Source organism: Theobroma umbraticum, unplaced genomic scaffold (genome assembly GCF_002168275.2).
Source record: "Theobroma umbraticum cultivar Fairchild unplaced genomic scaffold, ASM216827v3 scaffold_95.0, whole genome shotgun sequence".
NCBI lineage: Eukaryota > Viridiplantae > Streptophyta > Magnoliopsida > Malvales > Malvaceae > Theobroma > Theobroma umbraticum.
Window position 1 is genome coordinate 7,578,670 of NW_018397257.1, and position 6,530 is coordinate 7,585,199.

Consider the following 6,530-nt stretch of genomic DNA (forward strand, 5'->3'; position numbering starts at 1 on the left):
GAAATTAAAAAATAAAAGAAAGGTCACGTTTTTTGGAAATAGAAAAATAAAAGAAGAGTCATATTTGTTGGAAAAAACCAACTGTTGTGACTATTTAAAACAAACACAACTATGTCTGTTAGGAATAGGTACCTAAGTCTATAGAAAGACTTCCTTTGAAACAACAGAAGACACAGAAAACAATAGAATAACAATCTCTTCTTTTTTCTCCATATTCTCCAAGTTCTCTTCTTTTCTGTTTTGCTGTAAAAAATTTTTATAGAAATGTAATAAGCTTGTCATACTTCAGTGAATGTTTAGTGGATTGATTTAATCAGTGCAAAACACTATCAAATATTAGGCTTCATCGTATCTTCGAGATTTATACGTCAGTAACTATTTTGCATATTATAAGTGGGGATGAATAAAATCTTAAAAAAAATAACATTGTTACACACTTTAAAGCCAATTTCTTGATTTTCTAGTTCCGTGTTCTAATAATGTTGGCACCCATTTTTATGCTCCAAAAATAAAACACCATTAAGGTTCCATATTTTCTCACCTCATTCACGAACCTGAATCAAACAAAGCCAAAAATTCCTGCTGCAATTATATTTTTATTTAGGGATAAAATGATGTTACAGCATTATAAAAATAAATTTAAAATTTTTAAAGATTTAAAATTAAATATTAATAATTTTTTAAGAATATAAAAAATAAATACAATTTTCCTTTTTTTCTCTCTCTAACTCTCTTTCAACCGTTCTTTCTTCTCCTCTACTTTTTATCTCTCTCCAAATCCATCACCTTCTTCTCTTCTTTTTAAGAATTTCTATGTGGGAAAAAAAATTCAAATTGCAATTTGAAATTAATGTCCACCATCAAGGAGCAAACTGAGATTTATTATTTATTTTTAACAGAACAAAGCGAGATTAACCTGGCAAAGGCCAAAATAGAAAGCTTTTAATAGATAAAGTTGAGAACATATGTGATGGCAATGAAGCAACTATCTAAGAAGTTAAAAAAAAAAAATGTTTTATGCCCACATGAAGGCAAAGTGAGATTAATTTTGAGAAAGGTGAATTTCTTTATATCTAAATTTAAATAAATAAGCTCTGGCTGATAGTTGGAGAATTAATTTGCATGGAAGAAAGATTTTGATTTGAATGCCAGCAATGAAGAACAAGAAAGAGGGAGAGAAGTATGGGAGAGAATCTAAAAATATTTTTTTTCAAAGGTAAAAATATTTTCTTCTTTTATCTGATTAATTATTAAAATTTTTTACATTTACGTTTAAGACCTAATAAGTTTTGATTTTTACTTATTCTTAATGTGGCGTGTTGTGGTGAACTGTGTATAAAGGTTATTTATTGTCAATGCATTAATCATAAATTTATTATTTTTCCAAATTATTAATATATTTTGAATAAAAAATATTAATATCGACATAATATTCTTTGAAAAAAGTTTATCTGTAAATTTTCGTTGGTACTAACTTTGTCCAACCAAAAATTTCATTAAAAAATTTAACAGGATTAAATTTTTTTGACCCTTGAAAAATTTATGAACATTTTTTAACAGAATTTTTTCGTCAAAAAACTTTATCAAAAATTCTATTGAAAAATTTAACCGCATTGATTTTTTTGAGAATTAAAAACCTTCTGACTATTTTCTAACAAAATAGTTTTCGTTGATAAATTTCATTAAAAATTCATTGAAAAAAATTAGAATTGAATTCTATCAATAATTTGATGAAAATTTGTTGGAATTTTCCAGCAAAACATTTTTGTTTAGAATAAATAGGATTTTTTTGTTAGTGCAAAGGGAAGCCGCGAAAAGGGAGAGAACTTGTGAAATCTAGAAAGAAAAAAAAAAAGTAAATTTCTGAATATGTTACGTTACCTACTCATTTGATTTATGATTTATTTATAGAAAATATTATTGACGTTGGACTTCTAAGCCGAAAACGAACCACTTTTTCCTCAAGAAATAATTTCCTTTCATTTTTTATTAAAATTTTTTGTCTTGTAGTGTTGTTCTTCTTGAAAGATTGAATTGTGGAACACATTAAGCTAGCCTTATCATACGTGTTGCTTTGGGTCAACTAATCTAAAACATAATTGCATCATTGGAAAACAAATTACTGCTGGACATAGGAGACCCTGAGTAATAGTCGGTTATGAGGAATACTAAATAAAAAAACATATTTACAACAGTACCTTGCTTTATAAAACATGAACATCGTCCGCTAGAAAAATTCTGTGGCCCTCGTGAATTCCATGTCTTATCAAGAAGCATTACTCCTGAAATTAATTCAACATATTCACCGTCCTATCAAAATATAATCAATGTAGCTAACTGACTCCCTGACGTAAGGCTTGAGGGTTTTAAGAGAGAAATTAAGGTCTTGGCATATAGACTAGGCCAGGGGTTAAGATGTGAAAAGACTGGCTTCAATAGGAAAAACAAAATGGTGGCTTCAACTCAAAGTCCTCCTTGTTGACAATGGATTTCAGTAGCAGACAAATACAGACAAATTTGAAAAAAAGAGCTTCTAAGGTTCGCAATTAGCCAAGTATTAATTAACAGGACAAAAAAAAAAGGAATCTTAGCCAGTCAAAAAATTCATTGATATTATTATCAATTTCGTCTTAGTAAAATAGTCAAATGAATCATGCTCTAGACAATTAAAAGATCAAGCTAAATCATTTCATCAAAAAACCTTAGTTTTCAAATTTTTTTGGTAATATTAATGTGGTCATTCTTTAATTATTAGTTATTTCCGTTAATGTCTACAAATTTAAAATCTAACGTTTTCGAAATAGTTTCATTACAAATTTTCATATGCCTCTGGGAAAAGTTAGTTTCATTACAAATTTTCGTAAGGCTTTCTTGCACTTTTGTTCAATATGACTTTCATATCCCTCTAGAACATTTTACTAGTACATATTCGTTTTTGGACTATATCAGCTGTACATGTCATCCATAACTAAATAAAATTAGTAATTTTATTAAATTGATACATATATATATATGGAGCCATTTAGGCATTTTCATTGATATTGTAATTTTTAATCATGTCATTTCTTGATTAATTTATAAAGTTTACAGTTAATAATTTAAGGTGTCAAAGCATGCGTGCAGGAATTATATTAGTACTCCTTCAAAATTAACTAGTGAACTCCGAAGTAAAACGCATATTAGAGCTTAAAGCAAGATTCAGTATATTAAAAATCTTCGTAATTTCTAATTAATTAACAAACCAAATTAAGGAGTTTTTTTGTTTACATTAAGAAAAGTTTTGGACGGAACGATAAAGAATTATATATATTTTTATTTATTTATTTATTTATTTACATCAGTTAATTTATATGTTGAAACCACAATTGGTTTTTATTGTGCACTTGTGCATAGGGGCGGACCTAAAAGATTTTTTAAGTAGTATTATAATTAAAATGATAATAATAATAATTAAAAAAATATAAATTCGTTAAAATTCATAAATTAAAAATTTTACTATTGAATTAAAAAAAATATAAATTCAGTATATTTATTTAATACTTTAAAGTAAAAATCTAAAATAATTATAATTGTTCATAATAATTTTTTATATTTTAAAAATAATACATGATAACATCAATAGAAACACTATTAAATATATGTCACAAAGCAATCATTTATCCACTCATCACTTATTCAATATAAAATTTAAATTTTTAAAAAGAGATAGTGACAAATGCAATCAAAGATTAAGAAAAGAAAGTGTCACCGTAAATCTCAATGTTAAGATTGGGAGAGGGAGTAGTTTAAGATTTGATATTTTTGATAAAAATTTAAATTATAAAAAAATATTTTTTTATTTTTTATGTAATATTTAAATATTAATATATAAATTACTTTTTGATAAATTTATTTTGATTTGAAATCTTTGATTCTATTATTTACAAAAATATAAAAAAATTAATAAGTTAATTAATATTATTAACTACATAAATTTAATAAAACTTAATCAAATATATATAAAAAATAAAAATTTTAATAAATGGGTGATGTCTTGTAACATTACTCTTCTCAAGGTGGGTCCGGCTATGTGGAAAGAAACCACAGCATATGACATGACAAAAGCTAAGTAGCCTAAAACTTGACTTTTGAGAAGTTTACTGTCAGCTCTATGTTTCAATCTCAATCACTTGCAATTATAGGCTTTCTACGATTGGTTTACCTCACATTTCTCGAAATTGACTAGATGAATATCTGAAAGGAAGAACCTGAAGTTCTTGCCAAAAACAGCGCCATGCAAAACCGTAGGCTTCTTAGAGGTAATATCAGTTGCTAGTGAGGCGGATCAATTCTTTTTCCCTCAGTCAAACTGATAATTTATTAATATCAACAAACTGATACAATTTATTATGTCATAAATTTGAGATAGACATATAATTACATTAAGGCTCCCCTTAACTTACACTCAACCTCAATCAAGCCGTATCCAATCCTTTTTACCACCAAATAGAAAATATTGCATCTCTACTAACGCCTATCTTTGTTAAAAATTTTGTACAAGAGTTTGATTTTCTAAGAATATGCACAAAAATTACTTTCTTTTTAATTTTTTGAGTCTATTTTTTTATCCCTAAAATAAGTTGTTTTCAAAAATAATCATTTTGTTTTAATTTTAACTATTTTTAATTAAGAAAAAAAAATTAGACAAAATTACTCTTTATGAAATCTCCTTATATTTAAATTACATTATCTAAAATTTGAGTCAATTCAAAAATGACAACTAGAATAACTCCACCAAAAGAAAGTTTAGCCACAGCTGCTAGCATGAAAAGGAGAAGAATGACAAACGATGCTGCCTCCGAAGGGGTTGCCAAGAGTGTGCTTCAGTTTTACACAGATGATGGACTAGGGCTCTCAAGATCTCCCCATGTCGTGCTTGTCATGAGCATTAGTTTCATGGTTTTTGTTGCCATTCTCTATATCATGGGTAAGTTGTACTTTATTCTTAAGGAGGCTTGACAAGTATATTAAGATTAGCAAAATTAAGTTCCAATCTACTAATTTTTTTTTTTACTTTGATGGATTCAATTCCTCTCTCCTTTCTTTATAATACTAGTATATTTTAAATTTCTTCTATTACAAAAATAAATAAAATAACCAAAAACCTAATTATCCAAAGTAGAGGATTTTGGATAATATCTTTTTATCTAAATCCATTTCATCCCAACAACGTTGAATAATTTTTCAATACATATTCATTTTTATATCAATTTTATTTTGATTTTAAACTTTTATCTTTATCGTGAAAGTGTTTAACTTCAATAGTTTATATCTTAATGAAATACAAAGATTGAAAACAAGTTATGCTCTATGTTTAAAGAATATTATTATTACAAGCTATGTTTAAAAAATATTGTTACAATTGAAAAAATGTTATTACACATTTTAATTCCAAGAGTTTATGTTGTAGTAAAATACAAATGAGCAAGTTACACTCCATATTTAATAACAGAAAAGAAAAACAAAACGACATTGCAAGCCCAAGCAGATGTTACACATTTTAATAAAAGATGTTACACACTAAACTTCAGTAGCAAATGTTACACGCTTAGGTCAAAGCTTCACCATCAATTGTTACACACCAAGGCCAAAGCTTCTTCACTAGATGTTACATGCCAAAGCCAAAGCAAAAGATACTACACACCAAAACTGCAGCAGCATATATTACATACCAAGGTCAAAGCTTTAGCACCACATGTTACACGCACCAAAGCTACAGCAAAAGGTATTACACGCCAAGGTAAAAGCTTTAGTATCATACGTTCCATGCCAAGACCAAAGCTTCAGCACCAAATGTTACACGCCAAAGCTTCCTTCTTCCTACTGATCTTACACTCCAAGACATAATGCACTTTGTTACATGCTAAGGCATGTTCTACCAGACTTGAATTACTAAAAAACTCAACACTAATAAACCCAAGAACCTGTTGATACTCACCATACCATGCCTTTTGTCTGTAGATCGACGATAAAGGATTTTATGAATGTAAACTAATAAATCCAAGAATATGTTATTACTTTCCATATTATATAGAAATGGTGATGGTGGTAAAATTAAAAAGAGTTAGATGATGAGAGAGAAAATAGAAAGCACAACAAAATGGGGGAGTACAACAAATGAATGGTGGGAGAGAAAATTTTGGAGCATTTAATTTGTTTAAAATAGTTTTAAAGCCATTTTTGTTGTCTCATGGCTAACTTTGGTTAAAAACAGTTAAATTTATTTTGATGGTTATTTCAAAAATAGTCTTATAGGGAGGGTTAGTCCTCACAATTTCCTCTAAATTTTTTTTAGGTTGTCAATTTCATTGAAGATTTTCCATTAATTCCATGATCTTTGATTCAAATTACACATCAAAGTGTGTAATACATCTGCCACTCAAGAAACGAAATGGTTCAGAGATTTACACTATAAAATTTTATTATGGCTAAAACTAATGTCACCAATTTTAATACCTTGTGACAATGAAGCTATCAGGGGGGAAGATAAA

The 6,530-nt window shown here is 27.7% G+C and overlaps 1 pseudogene; it reads left to right on the forward strand.

The window, feature by feature from the left end:
* Positions 1 to 4,752: 4,752 nt before the first annotated feature.
* On the forward strand, positions 4,753 to 4,998 carry LOC149527452 (protein transport protein Sec61 subunit beta pseudogene; annotated as a pseudogene).
* The last annotated feature ends 1,532 nt before the right edge of the window (positions 4,999 to 6,530 follow it).